Consider the following 26930-nt stretch of genomic DNA (forward strand, 5'->3'; position numbering starts at 1 on the left):
AAAACGTATGGCAGAGTGGCATGACATAAATGAAACTTCCTTAGCTAAAAATCTGCAATGTAGAGTTCTCTCCCAATATTTATTTTTCTCTGCTTTAAGAAAATGAATCCTAAAAATCAATCAATATGAGAATAAAGATATACAAAAGATTTTTTACAAAAACAAAACAAAGTGAAGCTCCATGTCTGACCAGGCATGCATTTGCAGCTGAAATCCTATATTTCTTTTATTTATTGTCACAGTATTATGCACAAATTGGCATTTAGAAGGATTGCCTCTGGGCCTCCATGAGTACATAAATGATCAAAGATTTAATTATTTGCCCAAAGTAGAGTCATGCATTTTAGAAAATATGTTAAATAGTAAATGTTGATATTTTAAGAAGAGTTCCAAGGCATCCATTCACTGTAATGTGGTAGAATTGGGACAAGAACACATGAGTGAATAAAGACTAGGTGCTTCCGGAGTTCCTGTCTGTCATTTCTCTCCATTTATTTTTTAAAGTCAAGATTCTTCTATCATTCCAAAGTTAAGTGGAGAAAGGAAAATTTTAAGGTGAATAATTCATATTGCCACAGAGAGACTAAAAAAAAAAAAATCCTATCATGTAATTTTCTCTACTTTCTTTGTGTAATTGTAGTATGAACTAGAAACCAGAGAACCACACATCAGAAACTGTGTCTGTGAAGATATTTTCTGGACTTGGAACAACACAAGGGTTAATAAAAGTAAACCACAGCAGCCACTATTTGTGGCTATTTATTGGGGCAGTGCTGCTCTTGATTGAGCCCATGCCTACACTTATACTCTGCATTTCCTCTTTTCTCCCCTGGAGAAAATGCTTTCACTCATCTGACTTCCCTACCTATTATTTGGGGGAGTTGTGTTGTCCAATTCAATGCCCAGCTAGATTCTAGCTTCTAGACTAGGGCCTAAGAAGAAGCCCCCTCACACCCTCACATATCCTTATTTTCATCTAGCTCCTTGCACCCACTTCCTCCCATAGTGTCTGGATCCATTTTCCACCAAGTCCCACTGTATACCTATATTAGAGTTCTCTAGAGGAACACAACTAATAGGATAGCTGTATATATAAATGTGAGTTTATTAAGGAGTATTGACTCACAGGATCACAGAGTGAGGTCCTACAATAGGCTGTCTGCAAGCTGAGGAGCAAGGAAGCCAGTCCGAGCCCCAAAACTGAAGAACTTGGAGTTTGATCTTCGAGGGCAGGAAGCATCCAGCATGGGAGAAAGATGTAGGCCAAAAAACTCAACCAGTCTAATCTTTTCACATTCTTTTGCCTGCTTTTATTCTAGCCACCCAGATTGAGGGTGGATCTGCCTTTCCCAGCCCACTGACTCAAATGTTAATTTTCTTTGGCAACACCCACACAGTCATTCCCAGGAACAATACTTTGCATCCCTCAATCCAATCAAGTTGACACTCAATGTTAACCATCACGATACCCAATAATCCCATCTAGCTTTCAACTCTCTCTTTTTTTTCCCCATTACATAAAGAGGAAGATGAATCTCCAATCCCCTAAACCCAGACAGCTTCCAGGCTCTTGGGTTTTCTCCTTTGTTGGCCAAGCCTTCCTACCATCACTCTCGGATGGTTCCTTAGGTTGTACAAGTTAACAATCACCTCTAGACCATTGCCATTAAAAAGGTGGGCAGAAACCTCAGAAGAGGAAATAAAGTTCAGTGAGAAGCTGTGGGTGGAAAGGGAAGGATGATGAGAAGTGGGGAAGGCAATCAGCTGCTTGTGTTAGAGTACTTTGAGATAGAATATTTAGAAAAGTTTCTGTGGGTTATGTTTTTGTCTCTGCATGTGAAGGCACAAACCACCTCTGCTCTAAAGATCTACAGGATAGATTCCCCTATCTGTGGGAAGTTTTATTCTGTAACTAAAGGACAAAAAAGGGCAAAAGTGAAGTAAGAATTCAGAGGGACAAGAAACTCATCGGCATTAAATATCCTGGGTAAGAAATATTGCTTTAAAGATAAATATATGCCATGGATGCTAATACAAAGCAAATGAAATAGAGGCAGCATCAAATTATTGTTTACAGGCTTTCTCTCTTACTCGTTCAGCATTTTCCTGAACTCATCTGTCCTTAGTGTGTATCAAAGGATAATTAGTTTCTTAGACAGATATTAGAAGAAAAGAACTCAAGAAACAAGTCCATGTGGATGGACGTAGTGTTATTAAGAACTTTGTATGCATCACAAAATATTTGGTCATGGGATATGCATTTAGGCAGAAGTACATTGTGATCTAATCAGTGCCTGGCATCCTGACATTTTTTTTCCCCTGACACAACTTCATGCCCTTGTTTTTCTTCTTTGTATAGATTTGCTATACAATCAGGATTTTCTGTCATGCACCACCATATACCATTGCCCCTCCTGCACTCAATGGCATGTTTTGGCAAAGATGGGTCTTGTTATTAGATAAGAGGATTGAGATCTCAAGCATGGGGGCGCAAGGAGATAGTACGATGTAGGATTTGAGACTTGGGCACTTATTAGCCAATCTGAGCCAGGATGAACATTTGGAACATTTGGTTGTAGGCTCTCAAAAGAAGGTGCAAACTTCAACCTCATAGCCTATCAAAAATTGGTGGCCACTGAGATGTAACCTCCATTGGACAGTATTACTTCCCATGGTGTTTTTAATTCTAGGAGGCTGCCCTCCTCTTTTCACTCTTGACTGTATATTTTTACCTTTTCCTATTTTCTAAATTTATTCTCTCATTTGTAAAGTAAAAATAACAATGTCAACCTTTCATGGTTTTTAGGGGACTTAAATGAATATGCGAAAATGCCTTGTAAAATGTAAAACAAAATGCCTTGTTTGGTAGATGTTATTGTCATTGTGATTAGATGGTAAAGAAAAATGTGAGCCAAGTTCAGAAGTCATTTAGGAAGCGAAGTGGAATGAAATCCAGAGAGCCTGCTGGTTATAGCAGAAGTAACTTAAATATACGGATGCATTGTGCATGATGAAAATTCTCCAAGAATAAGATAACCTGAGAGACCGCCTGCCTCTTTTTCTAGAAACTTCTTCACCTTTAGCAAGACCCCCCCCCCCGATATACCTTTATTGAGAGCTAAGATTTGTATATATATTTCCACCAAGATAAGTGGAAATTTGGCAGTCATTTGCTTACTTTCCTCAGTGTCTCCTGCCAAATTTAATTGATCCAAAAATAAAAATAGCAAGGGCTGAATGATCCAATTAAGTTTTCCACTCTGAGCAGGTTAACTATTCAAATGAAAGCTAAACACATTGACTGGGACATACAGGCTGAAACAAGGCAGTGATAGGTGTTAGGATTATTTGACTTTTTGATTATCTTTCAAACATCAGTCTTGGAGATGGGCAACCCTATTGACTCAACCTCGTCTAAACTGGTTCAGTCAAACACTTGAGATAAATCTGAGCCTCTCACCATTCAGACAGTGTCTCTGTGCTTTCCTTTTAGTACCCACTTCTAAACTTCATTCATATACTAGAAATGTAATTTTTTAATCTTTTCCCTGTGTATTGGCAAAGTGTTTCTTATTTTATATATTTCCACAATGGTTCCTTTGAAGATCCCTCTGAGATAGATATCTATCAACTATTAACAGATTGGTAAACTGATGCTCATAACTGTGGCTCAAGTTTAGTTGCATGGTAATTGACAGAGCTGGAGTTCCAATGTATATCGTTAGATTCCAAAACCAGTGCTCCTCTTACTCTACTTAGCAGTTATTATTATTACTGTTAGTCACCACAAGTGCCACATCTCTGTGGATGACCCATGACTTTCTCTACCTCATTATTATTGGACTGACTTGAACCCACAGATATCCAGAGATGTTCCACCTCAACTTTGTTTATTTTTATTATAACATACTTTCAACCTTTCCAACCTCCCCCTACTCAACATGGTGGCCCTTGACTCTTTACTTGCAAGTATCAGAAATCTTGGTAACTAGGTGTCTCCCTAGTTAGTATAGGAACCATCAGACGTTTCACATGTAGATTTGTGTGCATATGTTTATGTTTATGTCCTCAACTTGCTGTGCAGTTCTTGTAGGTAGAAACTGACTTATGTGTTATCTGTCACCCACACTATTTATCATAATATCATGCACATAATTTGCACTCAATGCTATTTTTAAAGACAAAATACTGAATAATTAATACATGAAGAGAGAGGGAAAACACTTTTGAAAAAAGTATTATGATAAGGTCTGCTTGTTGTGGAATGTGTTTCCATGCATGGCTTTCTGCTATACATTTTTGCTTCTCATGATGGGAAAGGACATCTTATTTCTATTGCTGCAATTTTACGGATACCTCTCATTAGCCTCATTAGCCTTGTGGTGGAGCTGCTAATTTACTATATCAACCTTTCCAAAATGAAGTATATGCAATAATACACCTTGGGAAAGTTTGAATGTTATGCCTTATTTCGACATGGAGACATGAATGATCATTGTAATTGTTCTTCAGGCCCCGGTGAAATTGAGGCTATGTCCACACAGAATCAGGCAAGGTGAAAATTTTTACAATTTGATTTGTATAGGCTCTCTGGGGTAACCTTCTTGGGGTTGAATTGTTTTCCATTCATCCATTTCCTCATTCAGTTTACAATATTTATTAAGCTCTTTCTATGCAGTAGGCACTGCCTACGGTGAACAGTCTGATGTGGACCCATTTTCATAGCACAAATAGAAGAGATCTTACCTCGATGAAAGATTAAGTGATCCACTCTCCTCCTAATGTCTTCCTGTGAGCAGAGCAACCTGGGAATAAGTTAAGAAGGAAAGATTTTCAGAAAAAAATCTGTCTACAGAGCTACAGACTACAGACATGTAAAGATCAGCATCCCAATAGCAAACTTTATTTCCCTCATATTTTGTCTTTGAAGCATTTTTTTTCATGGCAATATTTATCATCCAAAGTATATCCTTGATGACTTTGAACAAAGGATAATATTTCTGGGGTGTAAGTCACTTAGCTGGTCTTCCTGGAGTGTGTGTGTGTGTGTGTGTGTGTGTGTGTGTGTGTACTGGTAATAAGTGACTTCACCAAGATCACAAGGCTGGTTAAGGGTAGAATGGGAATTAAAACCCAACTTCCAATTCCATTGCCTTTCCATATGCTGTATTATGTCAGATTCCCTTCAATTACATATAATTTGCACCTTACTTTGAAATTTTAGGAGCTCCTAAGGACAATTGTCAAATACTGAAGACTTTATATAAATATTTTCCATCCATATTATACCTTTTATCTTTCACATCCAAGACGTATCCCTTCTACTTTGAAAATCTGATGCCATTTTTTAGATTTTCTGTTGCCAGTAACTTGTAAAGTGCTTGCCAGTTTCTAGGCCAGTCTTTGGAGCTATCAGTAACCTTTAAAAAATAGAATAAATTATGTGCCAGGAGATTAAGTACTTTGCAATTTTTAATAATCCTTTCTTTCTTCAGTTACCATGTTTTTCCAACTTTATAGGCAGAAAGCACTAAAAAACTAATATTAACTGGGCATTATGATGTTCTAGATTTTATACTGTTTCTACACATATTTACATGCAATGCTTAAAATAACTCTTTGAGGTTCTTTAAGAACCTGTATATGAATAACAGTCTTGTAAGAACCTTCTATATATAACATTTTTTATCTGCCAGATGAGAAAACAGAGGGTCAGAGAAGCTAAGCTTGCCTGACTCCCATACCCACCCTGCCTTCCCATATCTTACCCCTGTTCCACAAATGCCTCACTATGTTTAGAAATCTCCCAGAGCCAGGCCCACAATGGGGCTGTGACTAGGTGAGGGTATGGTTGAATTTCAAGCCAGATCTAAAAGATTTTTGGATTATACATAGCTTTAATTTAGCCATGTTACATCTCCTTTCCAGCAGTGAGTATTACTTTCCTTGTACACCAGAGTGAAATTATAGGGATGAGATCAAGTAGGCTTTTAAATTGATTCCTTTGTGTTCTGTGAAAAACAAAACTAATCATTTCTGAAATTTGGTATTTTATACATATCTCCTGTCCCTCCTACTTCCACTGCTATAGAGTGAGTCTGTTCACCATCCCAAGGTACATGCATCTCAGGTTCTGTTAGCTTAAAGATCCAAGAATAACAGACACAAAAGGCTTCCAGAGGGTTTTACTGAGGCCTTGAGGACTTGTGTAGTGGATTTTAAGTGCAAGCTGGTGCATCTCTACTTTGGTAGACCAAACAATAGATTATAACTAAGACTAGAATCTTCCAGAGCAAAGTGAACATGAAGACTGTAGAATGCAGCAACACTCCAAGACCATGTTACCCAAAGTGTCAAGTGTAGTTCAAAGACCTGCAATATCAGGATCACTTGGAGGAGGATAGGGGTATGTCAAAAATATAGAATGTCAGGCTCCATCCTAGACCTAACACATTTCAGTCTCTAGAATTAGGATCCAGGAATCTGTTGTAACAGTCTCACTGGACCATTCTGATGCACATTGAAGCTGATGAACGCTGTACTAAAGTGTCAACAACAAAGGGAACTAGAAACAAAATACTAGCTTCTATGGCTAACACTGAAAAAGCACCGTCTGAGATACCAGATAGCATCCAGACTAGCAGAAAAGATAAGGCCAGTGCACTTGAAAGAACATTAAAGTCAGCAACAAAAGCGTATACAAGCAAAGCTGAACCACAGGTCCAAATCTCCTGATGAGTCAGTTTGTTAAAAACCTCAAGTTGCAAGGCTGAGAGACTTCAGCATCCACTTACCTCTTTACAGTTTCAGATTATGAAAGTTTAAAATAAAAACAGATTTTGCACTTCCAAAACAAAAAAACACACAAAAGACACAAGAGGTTCTCAAAATGTCATATTTCAAAAGGTTACCTTTACGTTTCCTGTTTGTAAATCTGCACACTCATTTTTCATCGACAATACTCCTGGACCCTAGAGTTCTAACTATCCCTGGAGTACTAATGGTAGGAGTAAATTGAACTAGGAACTCCTCTCTCTCCCACCTTTGAGATCAAATCATTCAAGGTTCCATGTTTGATTCTCCTTTGCCACATGCCAGGCCCAGGGACACAAAGTTCTGCCCATGATAATGACTTAGTGGCTTGGCAGGGTACAGCAGGAACATCTGAGAGTGAATGGGAAGGCTCAGGCTTGGAGCAATGCCTGGGACTCTGCTCAGGCTTGTTAGTTTCTAGTTGCTGATTCTTTCCTTCTAAGGGCCAGAGTTCACCTACCTTCCAATCTACAGTCACCATCTATTGCTTTGATTAGGAATATCTCTGTTCCTGCCTCCATGTGAGTCAATAAAAAATGTAACATGCTCTCCTTTATCTTCCAGTTTTCTTATGTCTTAGGACAGTGGCAGTGAAAATGCTGAAGGAGGAATGAGATGCACCAGAGATGAAGGTGTTTACCGTATGGCCTCACCGGGGGAGTTGAACTCTCAGTCCAGCTTTGCTTCTATGTGAAATGTTGGGTACAGTGTTATTCTCATTACACAAAACATCTTTTATCAGATTCCTCATCACCCTCAATCAAACAGCAACAAGACCATGGCAATGAACTGCTTTGGTCTGTCACTGCTGATAAATGTGATTGCAAAGCTGGAAATCTGTAGCACTGGCTACTTGAGTAGTTGAGAGCTTAAAGTCTCCTTCAACCAACTGCTCGATTTGGTAATTTCTTAAATTCCTTGAGAAAGGATGCACAGTGTTAAAGTTCTCTTTTTACCGTGAGAAAAAAGAAAGAGAACACAAATAGTAACAATTCATAGCTCTTCATCTGTTCCTGACAAGCCATCATAATAGATTTTTTAAATGTACATATTTCCCCCCAAAATTAGAGGATGCAGTGTTGGGATGTGTAAATAAATATGTTAATTTATTTAAAGTCGGTTGCCACATTCAGATAACACATGCCACTCTAAAAGCAACTGATGAATAACTTACCATGGTGAAATAGAAGATGCTCTTAGGAAAATATTATGATAGACTCTCCTACAACAGTTTTAAAACGTACCTTAATAATGTGTGTTACTTTTAACTGTGTCAATAACTTCATAATAAAAATGAAATATCCAAGTGACATTCATTTCAATTAAATTTATTTCTACCTGAATTAGGTAAGCCTTGGCCAAAAGTAATAGTACAAGAAGTAGTAATAGTAACACTACTACTAATAATAACAGCCATAATAAGGGCTCTCATTTGTTGAGTGTCTTGTATTATATGCTAGGCACAAAAATAAACAGCTTGTGACATTACATAACTCAATTCACATAACAACCCCGAGTAAAAAGTATCATTATTCCTATTTTAGAGATGAGAAAACTGAGGTTCAGTCACACAATTATCAGAAAGAAGAATCTTTGCTTCTGTCTTTTTAACCACATATTCTTTAATAAGTCTCGGAGGCCCATGTGTCCTCCAGACTTCACAAAGGAAATTTAAGAACTCCTTGAATAGGTATTGCTATTCATTTTTATGCATAATTAAGAAATTATATGCTACTGATAGCCCTGCTAATGTAATGCCTAACCTCTCACATTCTTCCTTGATTGCCATGTAAAGGATTTGAAAAGAGATATTTTAGAATAATTACCCATCAGTAATCATCTCCACACAACACAAATCGCATTTGATTTCCCATTAAGACAGACCAGGAGAATGAAAGATTTTTACTCCAGAATGCTTTCTGCTTCAATCGGGTTAATTCTATGTTTCCATTCCATTGGTCTTAGGAATTTAAGCATGGCAAAATGGAACATATTCTATATAGGAGATAATAATACCTATAACCATGGGTGTTGATCCACTGGTGAAAAAGTGCTTAATTATTAGCTTTCGAAGTACAGAGCCATTCCATTCAGAGCTGTCTCCTTCCAAGAAGGATTCATTCAGCAAATAGGTGTAGGCATTTTATTACTGCAGGGCAGTTGTTTACTCTGATTCATTCTAAAGCTCAGACCTTTGAAAACACAGCCTGTCACATAAGTTAACTCATAGAGAAGAACAAAGGAACAAATGTCAAGCCACCATAGTTCATCGATGTCAGTTTGTAATACCAATGAGCTGCCCACCAATCCGTGGCTCCATCACAGTTACGATTTATAAACATAGTAACCTTTTAAGATGATCAATATATCAATAATTTTTGTGTGACACTTGCCAAGACTTAGGTCCCCATCTTTTCCTTTAAGTAATATTACAGCGTTATTAGAGCATCATAATCTTAATCTGGGAGATCTGATTTTTCACCTGAAATTATCAGGTTTACCAAAACCACCACCATCTAACACCCTCCCCTCCCTAGTCTGACTTCCATTCATCTTTTATCCCCTCTGAAGAGAAAGGAGCCATCCTTCCGAGTGGAGTACGTATCTCTTCATCACTCACATGGATAGAATATTTGCTGCCCAAATCTATGAACCAAGAACTATTTCCTCTTGTCCTTCAATCCCATTATTGACACACTCTTTTTCCATAGTCACTGTGCCACTCCCCTTTCTTGTCCTCACTAGGAAGTATCATGTGCACAGACATTGGAAGTTAAGTCGGATAATTACTTTGCCTACGGACATTTTAATTTAAGTCACCTTTAGTTTTTTGTTTTTCATTTTAGCTTGGTAGTAACACATGTGGTTTGGTGATTACACAGTGTTTGGATTATAATTTCCCTTAAATTGTGCAAACACATCTCTGTTTGCTTAATCTATTTTATACATGTATGATGTATTTTGTAAAATCTATAAAGCATACAGAAAAGTGCTTATAAAAATGTAAATAATAATTAGCAGCTGAGCATTTGGGTACCTACCATGCAAATCAAGAAATAAAATATTGACAGCACTTCAAAAAGCTCCTGTGTGTCTTTTGCCTTTGGGAGATTGTTCCTTCACCTTAAAGGTAACAGATCCCCTGACTTTTGTGATAATGATTTTCTTTAAGCCTTACTTTTCATATAAAATGAATGCCCTTGCCCATGTTGAATAATTTTAAACATCCAAATCATGTAAGTGACTTTTTATGGAATCAAATTCATATCATATTTATGGTGTATAGATAATGTACCAGATATTAAATTAGGAGCTAGAGGAATAAAAATCAATAAGATATAGTCTCTACCTCCAAGAAACTCAAAGGAAGACTTTACTGAAACTCACAAAAGCAGAAAAGCAATATATGGTTTACCATAACTACAATCCCATTCTTCCAGGGAGAATTGAAATGAGAAAAACAAGACATGGCAAGATTGTTCATTGCTTTGTCTCAAACCAGTACGTGGACTGTCCACTGCTGAACCAAGGAAAGAGGATGATCAAGTCTTTCCCTAGAAAATGAAGTGGGTGGGCAGAAGGGCAACTGCCTCACGTAGGAATCTGAGAAGTGAGTATATTTTCTCTCTCTGGCACCATAAATGAGTCATATCCAGCTCATTTCTAAGACAAGAAGAAAGGTGGATTCAGGAGATTTCAGAAAAAGAAATCTCATGAATCCACCTTGGGAAGAAACTGTTTCTTAATTTTCAAAGGGCTACACAGGTATTTTATCCTTTATATATCTTATTTGGAAAATATAGATAATGGAACACCAAGAGAACTCACTGGGATGTTTGTGAGGCATTTTGCACAATACTTGGCACCCAGGAGAACTCCCTAAGTGTGACTGAGCCTTTTTGAATTGCTGATTCCATTATCTGGGCCAGTGTTGAATCAAGAAGAAAAAAGTGGGGCTGAAGAGGACAATTGGTAGGTTAACGGCAGGACATTGTGCTAAGAAAGGCCAGCACTCATGCTTCTATAACTTGCTATTTATTGAAATAACAATTATAATATTATTTAATTCATAACAAAAATTTTATCTACAAACCAAAGAGTGAAAACTGTTGAGTGATAAATTATTATTTCAGTTTAAGACAGAAAAAGTCTTCTCAAGAATGCTTTACCATTTTCTGTGGAGTCTGACTCAGACTCTCAAAATCCAAGGGCCCCCATTACTCTCCCACATATTTGGTACTGTGTAACCCATTTTCTTTTTGTACTGTGGTACTAAATTGATATTTATAACCTTTATTTTTATTTTTTATGCTTTAAAAATTATTTTTACTTTTCTTGCAGTGATGATAAACTTATAGTATAATAGTTAAAAAATGAAGATTTGTGGTTGAATACCACTGGGTTCAAATCCTGCATTCATTGCTTACAACTATGTGTTGTATGAAAAATCCTTACATTCTGTAAACCTCAGCTATAAAAGAGGTATTATAATAATAATGTCCACTTCTTAGCTACATTAAGAGCATGAAGTATAATAATGTACATAGTGAATTTGTAATAAATGATGGTTTTTGCTATTATCTCCCCAATTTGATTCTAAGAAGAGGACATGGTGTCAGGGCTGTCTGATTGGGTTTTGGTGATGATAATGTTATGGAAGAACAAAGAAACATATTACCTATTTGGAGATTTTTGTTTTAGTGCTGGGAAATTCTCTGTATTACAACAAATAGGGATTAGGTACCCTCAAGTTAGATCACAAATGTGGCAAACAATTATAGGTTTGAAGTGCTTTAAAGTTTGTAATCCCATCATCTTGGAGTTACTGTCTAGTGATTTTCATTGGGTAATCCATTGTAAATCTCATCTCGTCATCCTTCAGCTGGAATTTGCTGTCTTTTGTTGGAATGGAAATTGCTCTTCTTTTTCATGGAGGTACAAGGTACACTTATCAAAAAGAATGATGTTCTTTGATAAACAATTCAAAACTTACTGATCCCCTGTGTTTTCTTCTTTCTTTTTTTTTTTTTTTATACTTTAAGTTCTAGGGTACATGTGCATAACGTGCAGGTTTGTTACATATGTATACTTGTGTTTTCTTATTTCTAAGTGGTTCCCCCAGGAAGCTATGTAAATATTTCAATTTTATTGCCTTTGCCCATAAAACGTTTGAAACCCCCAGGGATATGTTACTGTTGTAACTGAAAGAACATGGTCTTTGACTTTGACATCAGAGTGATGTGAGATTGTATCTGCCACTGCCAACTCCTAGCAAACTGATCTGTAACAATCACTGAATCTCACTGGCAAGTACAGATGATGGGCTTTTGAGATAGTTCCTTAAAGTGGTATTTGGAAAATATAATTTTTGGAACATATTAAGTGTTCAATAAATATTACTTTTCCCTTAGTCTGGAACTCACTTTAGATCAAATTTACCAGCCTCATTGGAAAAATCAGTTTCATTGAATTCCAATCATTAACTCATGTTTGATACCAAGTGTAATCATCTATTTCTTAGTTCCAAACTTTTCTAACAGACTTGATTCCCTGTGATTGTTAGATTTCATGGAAAAATCTATTCATGGGAAAATAAAATTAATTAGCAGTGGACAAATATTAATCATAAATAACAATTTTGATTTAATTAGCATACCTAATGCTTAGCACATTTCCAGTCACATAGCAGGCCCTCAGACAACGTTTGTTGAACGAGCAGGCCTCAGGTGAGAATTCCACGCTGATAGATGTAACTTCCAAAGATGCTAGAGATTGGCAGCACACTAAAATATGTGTATAGTTCTCCATGAGTAGAACACACATTCACATAGCAAAGTTCGGGGTAAATATTTTTGAAGTCACTTTAGTTCTTAGTCAATGCTTTGTTTATAAACTCTTTCCCGTAGTTCAAGACAGTCTTAATTCCTCACTCTGAAGGAAACCCACACAATAGTATGAACAATAAAATGTGAGGCTCTAAAAAATGCTGTTGGAGAAATTAAAGGCCCTTAGTAATAAAGGGCAAAGTTGAATTATTAAATTCACCTTTTGCTATAAAAATAGTAATGCGTTTCCCACTCTCCTATATTATTTATTTTTGCTTCTGTAATAAGTCATAGTGAACCCTCTCTGGGAGTGGAGAAAGCAGAAGAGGGTAGGGGAAGAAGCTAGACAAGGAAGTGGTTCAACTGAAGCTTAGTTTCAGTTTGATCCCACAGGGAGTTCTGGAGTATGACTGGAACCACAGAATTATCCCTTCATGAGTCAAAGGGGGAAGATTTTATACCCCTATATTAGTCAGTCATTGGCTGTGAGCTGCCCCTGGGATGGGAGGGCATAATCTCCAGAGCAAGGTGGCTACTATCGGCAGAGGGCAGTTCAATGGAAAAGGAAGGAGCTGAGAGCCAAAATATCCAACACTCACAGCCACTACAACACTCAACAACCAGTTATCTCGTAAAGGGGATCTCAACGGGATAGTAACAGTATCACTACAACTTCTTGTGTAGGATGAAAAATTTTAGAATATGTATTTCAAGGCAAAGCTTTTTACATAATAAACTCAATTTTTATTAAGATGTGAAATATTGATATCAAGTCCTTGGAAGAACAATGGTTTCCATTAGTTTAGGGAGAAATGATAAAACCACGGAAGAGGCAACTGAGGGACATCAAAAAGATTTTAGTAATTTTATATGTAGTGTCAAAAATTGGCTTTATTGTAAGGAAGTATATAGAGGAATTATAGAGTGTTTTTAACTACAGGAAAGACTATAGGTAAAGAGTATAAGTGAAAAGTGATTACCTGAAAAATATTCACACGAGAAATTACCCATCAGAATATGTGTTGCATTCTTAAGGAGCTATGCAATATCTGATGGAAAGCAGGTAGATAAAGCTATCCCATCTTTACTCTTTGAGTAATCCACTGGAGGGTTCCAGGCCTGAGAATAACGTGTTCTGGATTATCTTTTGGCTTGTAAAGACCTGATGAAAGTCTTTGAGTACAAATGTTAAGTACAAGGATCTGGGTGTGCATTAGAGCAGGGGTATTTCTTCAAGTCTGGAGTTCTGAGTGCTCCTAGATTCCCCTAGACAAGATCAGTCTCCACTATCAACCTATGAGGAAGTAAGACTGAGATCGGGAACCATAGGCACCATTCATTCTGGCATTCTTTATAGAGCCCACTTGCATGGTTATCAGAGTAACTGGAAAAGGCTAAGAGCATGTAGAGAATTTGAGTGATGTCTCTGGGGCTGTGTTGTCCATAGGAGCTCCTGAGGGGAAGGTACAAGTTTCATTGGCCCTAAGACCTGTCCAGAGTGGATATTCAGTGTGATATAGAGAGCTATGGACACTAAACCCTCTCTCCTTTCCTCTTGGGCACACAACTGGAAGTCATTTTCCAGCCTCCCTTTCAGTTGGGTGAGGTTATGCATGTTAGTTACCTCTTGCTATGTAATAAGTTATCCAAACCTCAGAAGTTTAAATTATCACAGAGTTATTATCTCACACAGTTCCTGACAGTCAAGGAATCCAAGAATTCCGTGTGGCTTAGCAACATGGTTCTGGCTTCAGGTCTCTCACTGGGTTGCAGTCAAGCTTTCGGCAGTGGCTGCTGTCATCTCAAGACTCACCTGGAATTGGAGAATCTGTTTGCTAGCCGACTCACATGGTGGTTGTTGGTTCCTTGCTGGATAGCTACTAGAAATTCCTTACTATGTGGGTTTCTCCCTAAGGCGGCTCACAACACGACAGTTTGCTTTCCACAAGAGAAGGCAAGCTTCGGATGGAAGCAGAAATCTCTTATTGTCTAATCTTAGAAGTCGTACCATCACTTCTGACAGATGCAAGGTGAGGGGACATCACAAGGGTATGAAGACCAGGAGGCAACGATCACTGGGGGCTGTCCTGGCACTCTGTTCTGGCCAGTGGAATATGGGTGAAAGTGAACTATACTATTCCCAAACTGAGCACACAGAAAACACTCTACAATATTTCATGTTCGAATTATTCCATGTTCAAGCTTCTGCTTCCTAATTATTCAGTTGAATAGTGATATCTTCAAGGACTCACAGAAGAATGGAACAAAAAGATAATAGAAACCTGAGTCCATGATTGACAGCATAGAGCAGAGCAGCTGTAACACAATGAAGAAACAGATCGCTACTGTGTAACACCACTGAGATCCCTCCTTTCCTTCCTCTCTCTTTCCCTCTCTCCCTCCCTACTTCATTCTTCCCTCCCTTTCTTCTGTTTCTTTTACAAAAGTTAGCTTTTCTTAAAGAGTTTGTGTGCATGTGTATATATATGTAATTTTTTTCAGAATTTATATATTTTGTTCTTTCACAGATTTATTAATATGTAATTTTTAATATATTTGATTTGTGTTTTTTTCTCTATTATGTTAACCTTGGCTGTTCCTTTAATATGTAAACTTTCAGAGGTCAGGATTCCTGTATTCTATTTTGTTTCTATTTTCCTATAGCAACCAGGTCATTATCCTGTACCTTGGTCAATTATTATCCACAGATTGACCAGATGGGCCTTATTTCAACACAAGGAGAAGAGATATTCTATGGTATTTTAGCAAAAAAAATTTCTAAGATTTCATTCTAAAGAAAAGTATAATGAAGGCCTTATAAGTTGGACTTTATAAACAAGAGTCAAATTTTCAAACCTGTGTTCAACCAAGCTATCTTATTAAACATAAATGCATAATTTAATGCAATAGGTGAAGTTGTGTAAAAGCATATTTGTAACCTAAATGTCTCTGGTAAAAGTAACCTGCACTAGCCTTTTTATTTATTCATCAGTTGAAACTTTTATTGAGCACAAACTATATTCAGTAAACATCTTTAATTTTACCTGTTGGATAAAACATTGCTCTATAGAAGTTTTGCATTTAAAATGATGTATATTAGAATCTATGTACCTAGGCATCAAGAGTTTTATTTTATCAAAACCATTTTCATCATAACCTTTCACTGCATTAGCAGTTAGCTGCATTGACATTATCTTCATCTTCCAACTCCTGGAATGAAAGCAGACGGCTTTTCTCATTTCCTGTATCAAAGGCTTTCAGTTTTTCAGACTAAAGACAAAAAAAGAAATGTGGCAACTAGAAGAAATATTAACATCATTGAAAATTAGAGATACTTCTCTTTGGAAAGGTTATCCCGATTTCAAAGTTTCGAAAGTAATTAAGAGCACAAACCTGCATGGGACTCCATTAGCTGTGATTCCACTTTTTATCACTCTGTCTGGAAGACAGATGAAGCCGACCATGGGTACATAAAATTCCCGACAGATTAAGTCTTGAGGAGACCTAGACAAAAGTGGAAACTGCTATTCCACTTGCATAGATAAGAAATAATATTGCCTGGTTTTACATAGCATCAAAACACATGGTAAACAGTGAAAAGGGCATTAGCCTTATTTTGGGGGCTCAATAGACTAAGAGTTCGTGTCTTTTGATAGAACTCACTTTTATTTTCTATTTGAACACCAAATTCAATTAAAACGAGTGTGTACAGGTGCTACTTTCTATTGGGTCCTGTAAGTGGAAGCTCTGAATGTAATACCCCTTCGAGTATCAAATAATAAATAACAATCCCATCTGCGAGACACATTCGTTTGCCCTTGTCAATTAACTAATAGCAGAATCTCATCTCGACTCTGATTCATCTGAACACAGATAATAACTTTTTCCAATTTCTATTGATTTTCTCCATGCTTTATAGAAAACTATTGATTTCTGTTTTCTCGTTGATTTTATCCTGAATTTAATTTGACAGTAAGCAAAATTTTTTGTTTGTAACACAGTAAAATCCTAGGAAAAATAGGAATTCAGGGGCCACTTCAATTTATAAATGTATTGGTGATCAACTCTTTGAATTATCTATGGTGAATATTATTGTGAAGCAGTGAACTTACCACTGCCCTCCCCACCCCTGCTGTTCGTGTTACACATACCCAGAAACCATCTGTGTTGCAATCAACACAGAATTAAGCTTTGGGAAATAAAATTTAAACTAATGATGAGAAAATCAGGTTTGCTACTACAAAGTAAAATAAACCTAAAAACACAAAGTAAATCTCCACACATACTCACATACATAGACATATAACACTTTCTACAAGGAGATGTATGGGTGGAATTATTTTTTGTTCCATGGGGATTTTTTTCATGATAAAGGGTGATTCAGGGTGAGAGGAGGCCCACGTTCTCCAGGGGCTGCAGCAAGACAGGTGACTGTGGTTGGGGAGGAGGCATCCAGTCTCCGCCTTCAGTCTCTTGAGTATCCTGGTGCTGCTCAGTGTGACTCATTATAGACTTTTACAGTAACGACCTCAATAGATTATGACTCCTGCCATGACCTAAATGTTTGTGTTTCCTCAAAATTCATATATTGAAATCTGAAGCCTGATATCAGTGATATTAATATAATAGGGGCAACATTGGGAGGTAATTAGATTTGATGGGCAAAGCCTTCAATGGGATTAGTGCCCTTATAAAAAAGACTGCAGAGAGCTAATTGGCCCTTTCCACCATGTGCAGATAAATTGAGAAGACACTGTCTATGAGGAATGGGCCCTCGTGAGACACTGAATCTGCGGGCACCTTGATCTTGGACTTCCAGCCTCCAGTACTGTGAGAAATTAGTGGTTGTTATTTATAAGCCAATAGTTTCTATGGTATTTTGTTGTAGTAGCCTGAAGAGACATAGACACCCACCTGTGTCCGCAACCTTTTGTGATGTGACTCTGCCACTACTCCCATCAAGAGGTAAAGTCTATTTTCCTACCCCTTTAATCTGCTCTGGACTCAAAACCCATTTTGACTGACAGAATAATGTAGAAGTGATGTGGTACAACTGTCAAGGGAAGGCAGTTGGAGGCCTACAGCTTATGGTTTTGCCCTCCTGGAATCATTTCCTGACATAATGCAAAGCAGCCCAGGATAAAAGACCACATAGAGAGAGATTCCCAGTTTCCTCATGTCCCAGCCAAGCCAACACTCAGGCAACCTACAGGGTAAATTCTCCTGGCTATGTGAGTCCAGAAGAGACACAAAAGAATCACCAAGAGAATCTGTAGAAGTGTGAGAAATAATAAATCCTTGTGTGTTTTTCTTCAACTTTTTGTTTTGATATACTTTAGACTTACATAAAACTTGTTAAAGTAATATAGAAAGTTTTCATAAATCTCTATCTGAGCTTCTGCTAATATTATCATGACATAGAACCATAGTACAAAGATCAGAACCAGGAAATTAATATTGGCATGTTGCTATTAACTGAAGACCATATCCAAATTTCACCAGTTCTTTACTAGTGTCTATTTTCATTCATGTTTCAAGATCCAGTCCAGGATTCACTGCGTTTAGTTTTGATCCCTTTAGTCTTTTCCACTCTATGCTAGCTCCTAAGTCTTTCCTTGTTTTTCATGATTTTGACACTTTTGAAGAGTACTGAACAGTTATTCATGAAACATTTCTCGATTTGGGTTTGACTGACGTTTTGCATTTTAGGAATGATGTGGGGTCCTTCTCAGTGCATCATATCTACAAGTTCATCATGCTAAGTTGGCCTTTTGCTAGTGCTAATCACCTTAAACAGGAGGCTAAGGTGATTTCTTCCTGATTGTTCCATTTTAAAGAGATTATATTTCCCTTTGTAGTAAATAAATGTCTTGGAAGAGATATGTTGGACTAAAAAATGATTGTTTTAAGCTACTAAGTTCTGGAGTGAGGTATAACTAAATCACAGATATGGAGATAGATGATTAGATAATAGATGGATCAATAGATAGATGATGATAGATGGATGGATGGATGGATGGATAGATAGATAGATAGATAGATAGATAGATAGATAGATAGACTGATAAAGGCAAAAGTCAGGCTGGCAACTTCTGCCAGGGAGGTGAGGTTAGTGAGGTCCAGGGAGTGGAAGACAGAGAAGGGCCTATGAAGTTTGGGTATTCATGACAGTTTTAGTGATAGATTTGTGGATGAAGGGTTTAGTGACGTTCTGGTACAGCAATGTGTTATTTAAGAACTAGAGAAGAGAGGAAAGTGTTATGTGTGTGTTTTTAAAAGAAGAAACACAGGTTTAATGTGGGTATTGACTTGGCACTTGAGTAAGGATAGAAACATTTTTAAATTACTTTTGGTAATTGGACTACAATGCAATCTCACTGGGATGTGTAGAGTCTTAGGACTTCTTAGCATTTCAGACATATGTTTTTTGTTTTTCTTGAGGGGTAGCTATAGGGGACTAAGGCAGTTGGCAGAACCAGACATTCCTTATACAAGGTAATAGGCAATAGTTCCCATCCCTCTCTTTGTGTAAGGTGAATGGGCATCTTATTGGAAAGAAGTCAGCCACCCATGGATCAAAAGCAAGAAGGGTATAAGATTGAATGTCCTTCCTAAGAAAGAATGAGGCTGATCTTTTGATCTTCCTACTAAGTTTGTAATGGGGCTTATGTGAAAAGGACCTGGCCATGACACAGAACCTGAAAAATGCTTAATGCAGCTAATGAGAGAAAGAACAAAAAAAATCCAGGAAGTTGCAGAGTAGAACCACAGTTTTGTTTCATTTTTTTCTTTTTCTAAGTAGAATTAATTTATTGAGTTGCCTGGCACTGGTGATTTAGGAGAAAGTGGAACAAAGTCCTTGAATGGATGGAGTTTATATTTTAGTGAAAGAAAGTGACAATAAATAAGTACATTATTTAATATACATTGTAGATAGTTCCATGTAATTGCAAAGATAAATAAAGCTGGGCAGAATGAAAGAGACTGAGGGGATGTATTAGTCAATTTTTACATTGCTATAAAGAACTACTTGAGACTGGGTAATTTATAAAGGAAAGAGATTTAATTGAATTACAGATCTACATGGCTGGGGAGGCCCCAGGAAACTTACAATTATGGCAGAAGGTGATGGGGAAACAAGGTACATCTTACATGACCATGGCAGCAAAAGAGAGAAAATGCATGACAGAAGTGCCAAACACTTTAAATCATCAGATCTCAGGAGAACTCTCACTATCATGAGAACAATAAGGGGAAACCACTCCCAAGATCCAATTACCTCCCACCAGGTCCCTCACCTGACATGTGGAGATTACAATTTGAGATGAGATTTGGATGGGAACTCAGAGCCAAACCATATCGGGGGTAAATGTAGTTGCTATTGTGGAAAAGGCAGCCAGGAAAGACCTGCTGAAGATGTGATACTGACTCCATAGGTGATGAAGAGCCACTGGGGTAGGACCGTGGGGGTCAGGCTGTGAAAGTCACCTGCTAGGCAGATGAGTTCTTGGGAGAAGGTGCCCAAAGGCACATAATAAAGCAATATGTAGATGTATAAGGCAGGTAATATGTGTCAAGGAAGACAGTTGGCAGTTAACAGAGCCATCTGTGGTCATAAGATGGAGTTCTTAGACTGGGATTTGTGCACCATCCAGGTCTGCACATAGACTTGAAGGGGTCCATGAATTTGGATAGAAAAAAAGCTTAAATTGAATTGGATACAAGTCCCTATAGTATGGAAATAGATAACTAGTTTTCAAATGTTTCATCAGAAGCACTTTTTCTTATTCAAATAAAATCTGCATAACTATTACTATGTAAAACAAGAAAACAAAAATATAGCACTTCATTGGTTGAATTAAGTTTTGTTGTGTCAGAAGTACTCACTGTTGATCACTGAAGCCCAGTTCGTTGCAGATCACAGTGTTGGAACCTCTGGATCAGTGCTTCTCCCATTCCTTTGAATAGTGTCTTGTCCCACAAGCCTGTAAGTGGATACATCAAGGGCTTTCAGATGTGGCCAGTGGGGAAAGGCACATTAAGGAACTGGGCAGGTCATTCAAATCCGCATCTTTGCTGGCATATGTGGGCAGTTAAATGGTCATTTTGTGTGTCCCTGCACAGATTTTCTTCTGTTCAGGCTCACCTTGACCAGCTGTCTGACAATGACCCAGAGAAGCCAGATCATGACCAAGTCCAGATTGTCCCAACAGATCTTGAGCTTTTAAAACAGTATATGTGGGCTTAGAAACGTAGTCACAAAATGGTATGATTACATTAACACGATGAAAAAGAGGAAGAAATGCAGACGCTATTGATCAGTGGCATAGCATAATTTACCTAGCTTAAGAAAATGATTTATATATCAGTTTATAATGCAATTATACCTTGACATGAAAATAATTTCCCAAGCTGTCTATGCTCAGTGGATTTAAGAAGTGGTGACAAAAAAAAAAAAAGTAAGTAGAGATGTAGGGAAGCTTTTTCTAGTTTCTAATTTCAGCTTGCTTACTTAATTTACAATGATCACAAATAATATTTTAGAATGGCTGTCACTGGAAATTAGATCTTTGATAATAAATCCCACTAGCAGATATCTCCTCAGATTTTGTTAAAATATTTTGTTGTCCATTTGAGGTCTTTAAGGAGCCATCTACATTTTAAAAATATGTTAGAACAGTCATAAGTTACCTTCCTCTTTAAGCTTCTCAAGAGAACTATTATTGCATTTGTGTTACTGGAATGTGCACATAAAAGCCATAAATCATCACAGATGATGCAAGAGGGTTCATGAGCTTTCTAGTGGTTAATGTAAAAAGGAGATGGAAATTAGCCAAATAAGGGAGAAATTTTTGACGAATTTGTCCTAGAAGAAAACAAGGACAATAAATATAGTGAGTTTCCTGCTACTAGAGAGGATTTAGGCATACGTTTTAAAAAAAATCCAAGAGCAATACTAGATTCTACAATGTAAACTATACTACAGGCCTTAAAAAGTGCTACATTCAGTTCCTTTTTCAGCTTATTTTGTCAATTATCAATTGCCCAAAAGATCTTTAAATGTACCTACTATTCGAGCAAAGCTAAGATTGTTAGATTTATTTCAGTGAAGTAGAATGCCACCTGTGTTTTGTGTTGCTATAAAGGAATATCTGAGACTGGGTAACTTATAAAGAAGAGAGGTTTATTTCATGGTTCCACAGGCTGTACAAGAATCTTGGCACTAGCAGGTGCTTCTGGTTAGGACGTCAGGAAGCTTCTACTCATGGTGGAAGGTGAAGGGGGAGCAGGCATGTCACATGGTGAGAGAGGGAGCAAGAGAGAGATGCCAGGCTCTTTTAAACAACCAGCTCTTTAGGGAACTAATAAAGCAAGAACTCATTCATTACCATAAGGAAGGCATCAAGCCATTCATAAAGGATCTGGCCCCACGACCAAAACACCTCCCACCAGGACCCACCTCCAACATTAAGGATCACATTTCAACGTGAGATTTAGAGAGGGCCAACATCCAAACTATATCACCACCTTCATAGGTCTTGGTGATGTCTCAATAGGGAGAAGTAGAGAGGATCTGTAGAGGGTTTTAGGACTAGGACTGGTGGACTTAAAGTGGGAACGTGAGGAACTGTTTGTGACTGGGCAGAGTTTATGACACAATAGCTTTGGTTTACTGAGCAAAACTGGTAAGGCTCTTGAAAAAAGACTTGGTAAACAACATATTGGTCATAATATTTAAGTGAATTCAGTTGTTTGCTGTCTTCCTGGAAGAATAATTTTCTGGAGCAAGTAGCTATGTTATTTTGCTTGTTTTTAGTAGTATTTAACATAGAGATAGAAAAATATCCCCATTCTTACTGTTGTTTAACTCAGAGATAGAAAATTATCTTGGCTTCATTAGAACTAATGAAACCATCTTAGTTCTCATTTCCAATCCTGCAATTCTGCATATTTTCTTTGAAATGGCAATATTTTCAAAAAAATAATAATAATGATCAATCTCTCTTTTGGATTTCAAAATCATCTTTTGGTTACTGACCAGCAGTTAATATACATAACCAAAAGTTTTCTCCTTCACTTTGTATTTGATTTTATACATTGTGTAGTGATTAAAGACATTTATTCACTTAATAAATGTTTTGTAAGCACAATATTTGTCAGCTGAATAGTTACAAAAATATCCAAAGCAATTTTGTACCCAAGATTCATAAAAGAAAATACATTTACTATGAGATCTTAAAGTCTCTGGTACTCAGTTAAAAAAAAAAAAAAAAAAAAAACTTTGATAGATTTGAGTGAGGGTCTATTGTACCCAGTGAAATTACTCTTCAAAAGTGCAGAAGGAGTAAAGTTTTCTCAGACAAATAAATATTGGGAGAATTTGTCAAAATAGATCTCCTTTGCAAGATGTATGCAAGACATATTTAAAGAAGTTCTTCAGAGAGAAGGCAAATGATAACAGAATTTTGAATCTACATAAAGAAAAAAAGTGTTAGAGAAGAAATCAATGAAGGTAAAATAAATATTTTTACTTCTTATTCTTAATTGGTCAGACTGGTATCTATTTGTTCAAAATAATAATAGCAACTATATATTGGGTAATTGTAACTATGGAAAAGTGAAATGAATAACAGCAATATTTTAAGAGAGAGGACGAAGGAATTGGATGTACTCCTTTACCAGGTAGATACACTGCCCATGCAGCAAATTAGGAACAGAAGTGAACTTTCTCAACTTGATTAAAAAATGCTGCAAAATATCTACAATTAACATGATACTTAATTTTGAGAAACTGGATGCTTTTTTATAATATTGGGAACAAGGCAGAGATTTCCTATATTATAGTTTCTATTCAGTATTGTACTGAAATTTCTAGCTAGTGCAATATGACAAGAAAAGGAAATGTAAGATATATAAAATGAGAAAGAAGAAAAACTGTATTTGTTTGCAAGCTTGCATTTACAGGGCTAATATAGTAAAGTCAATTGCTTTACTACATTACATCAATAAACTATTACAATTTAAAAATTTTAAAAATACCTTCAGAATAACTTCAAAAGACTTAGGTATAAATCTAACAAAATATGGGCCAGGTACGGTGGCTCACGTCTGTAATCCCAGCACTTTGGGAGGCTGATGTGAGCAGATCATGAGTTCAGGCGATTGAGACTATCTTGGCTAACATGGTGAAACCCCATCTCTACTAAAAACACAAAAAATTAGCCAGCCGTGGTGGTGGGCGCGTGTAATCCAGCTACTCGGGAGGCTCAGGCAGGAGAATGGTGTGAACCGGGAGGTGGAGATTGCAGTGAGCTGAGATTGTGCCACTGTACTCCAGCCTGGGTAAGACTGTCCCCCCTCCAAAAAAAAAAAAAAGAAAGAAAAAAAATCTAACAAGATATGTAGGTACAAATCTAACAAAATATGTAGAAGATATATATTCAGAAAAAAACAAACAAAAAAAACTATAATGAAAGAAGCCAAAGAAGAGATATTCCGTGTTCATGAATTAGAAGATTCCAGATGGTTAAGATTTCAGTCTCTTCTAATGTGATCTATAGATTCTATACATAGCCAATCAAAAGTTATTGTGTATTTATCAGTAAACTGATTCTAAAGTTTATATGAAAAAGTAAAATTCTAATAATAGCCAACACAATACTGAAGGAGAGAAACAAAGTTGAAGACTCCCACTATTTATTTTTATTTCAAGCAATATAAAGTTACCGTAATTAATACTTTTATTGAGATAAGGGCAAAAGAACAGACATAGCAATACAAAAGAACAAAGGACCTACAAATTCACAAATATACTGAGCTGACCTTTGACAAAAGAGCAAGGCACTTAAATCAAGAAAAGATAACCTTTCAACAAATGATGCTGGGAAAATTGGACATTCTTTTATAAAAATGAACATAAACACTTTACACCCTTCACATTAACTCAAAATGGCTCATATACTACAATTTATATAGGAACAGAAGGAACCCAGAATAGCAAAAGTAATCTTAAGAATAAATTCAAAAGCCTTAAAATTTCCAATTTCAAAATTTACCAGATAACAAAAATAATTAATACAGTGTGGTATTGGCATATGGCTAGGCATATAGATCAGTTGAATTGAGAGTTCAGAGATAAACCCATATATCTATGGCTAACTGGCTTTTAGCAAGGATGCCAAGACCATTCAATGGGGAAACTAGTCTTTTCAACAAATAATTATAAAACACCTAGATATATACATGCAAAAAATAAAGATGGACCCCTACTTTACACCTACACAAAAATTAATAGAATCCAAGACCAAGGAGTTAACACTATACAACTCTTAGGAAAAAAACACAGATACAATCTTTCTATAGCCTTGCATATGGCAATAACTTTTCATATATAAAGTCCAAAGCACAAGCAAGAAAGGAAAAAGAGTAGACAAATTGGATTTCATCACATTTAAAAACTCTTGTTTTTCAAAAAGAAATACAAAGAAAGTAAAAACATAACAGATAAAATGGAGGAATTCTTAAATTATATACCTAATATGGGGTTTATATTTAGAATTTATAAAGAATACTTGTAACTCGATAATAGACAATTAATGGAAATAAAAATTAAGGAAAAACATTTCTCCAAAAATATGTACAAATGGCCAGTAGACACATGAAAAGATGCTCAGTATCGTTAGTAATCATAGAAATGCAAATTAAAACCACAGTGAGACATCGTTTGAAACCCACTTCAAACTTACTAGGATGGCCATACTAAAAAAGCCTCCTAATAAATGTTGGCAAGGATGTGGAGAAATCAGAACCATCTGGTGGAACTGTAAAATGGTGAAGCAACTTTGGAAAACAATCTTGAACTTTCTCAAAACTTAAATATAAAGTTACTATAAAAACCAACAATTATACTTTTAGGTATGTAACTAAGAGAAATGAAGACATATTTTCACTCAAAAATTTATACACAAAGGCTCATAGCGGCATTTTTAGTGATCGCTAAGAGAGAAATAATACAAAAGCCTATCGAGTGATGAATGGATACACAAAATGTGATATGTCCATATAATGGAACATTATTCAGATATGAAAAATAAAGCACTTATCATTGTACACCATGGATAAACCTTGAAAACATTATGCTAAGTGAAAGAAGCCAGTTCATAAAACATATGTTCTATGATTCCATTTATTCGAAATATTCAGAACAGAGAAATCCACAGAGACAAAAAACACATCAGTGATTGCCTAAAGCTAGGAGTAGTAGGTGGGGGAAAATTGGATAATTTTGCTTCTGGGGTGATGGTGATGTTCCACAATTTATTGTGGTGGTGGTTGCACAGCTCTATCAATATACTGACAGCCTTTAATTGTACACTTTAAAAGAGCAAATTGTATGCAGTGTTAATTGTATCTCAAGCAGTCATTACAAAAATAAATCACAGAATTAAATGCAAAATGGAAAACTATACAACTTCTGGAAGAAAAAAATAATGATCTTGGGTTCAGTGATGAGTTTTTAGATACAACATCAAAAGCATGATCCATGAAAGAAAAAACATGTTAAATTGGACTTTATTAAAATTAAACACTTCTGATCTGTGAAAGACATTCTTAAGAGAACAGAAAGACAAGTAACAGACTGGAGAAAATATTTGTAAAAGATACCTGATAAAAGACTATCCAAAATACACAAAGAACTTTTAGAACTCAACATAAAAACAACCCAATTAAAAATAGGAAAAGATCTGAAAGTACACTTCACCAAAGAAGACATACAAATTGCAAATAGGCACAAGTAAAAATGTTCAACATTACTTATCATTAAGGAGTTTCTAATGAAAATAACAATGAGATACTGCCACAAGCCAATTAGGATGATCACAACCCAAAAAACTGACATTAGTAATTGCTGACAAGGTTATAGGGCATTAAGAACTCTCATCACTACTAGTGAGAATAAAAATGGGATAGCCATTTGGAAGACAATTTAACAGTTTCTAGCAAAACTAAGCATAATCTTACTATAACCCAGGAATTGTTCCTTTAGTTAATTACTTATCTGATTGGAAAACGTATGTTCACAGAAAAACCTATATATGAATGCTTAAAGCAGCCTTATTTATAATTTCCTGCAACTAGATAAAACCAAAATTTTCTTCAACAGATGAATACAAAAACAAATCGTTGTATATCCATACAGTGGAATATTAGTATAAACTCATGTTTAACTTAATATAGATACAGATGGTTGCACATAGGAATAATTATCTATATATGTACGTACACAGGTTA

The 26930-nt window shown here is 36.5% G+C and overlaps 1 long non-coding RNA gene across 2 annotated transcripts; it reads right to left on the reverse strand.

The window, feature by feature from the left end:
• Positions 1-1255: 1255 nt before the first annotated feature.
• Positions 1256-22884, reverse strand: LOC116270789. 2 transcript variants are annotated; one of them, XR_004179018.1, is made up of 3 exons: positions 20526-22884; positions 16032-16142; positions 1256-5420 (listed from the first exon to the last, which is right to left on the reverse strand). It is a non-coding gene; the product is annotated as an uncharacterized LOC116270789 (long non-coding RNA). The 2 variants fall into 2 exon arrangements; XR_004179017.1 differs by having other exon boundaries at positions 1256-4805; positions 5290-5420; positions 16032-22884.
• Positions 22885-26930: the final 4046 nt, after the last annotated feature.

This window comes from Papio anubis, chromosome 16 (genome assembly GCF_008728515.1).
Source record: "Papio anubis isolate 15944 chromosome 16, Panubis1.0, whole genome shotgun sequence".
Classification (NCBI taxonomy): Eukaryota; Metazoa; Chordata; class Mammalia; order Primates; family Cercopithecidae; genus Papio; species Papio anubis.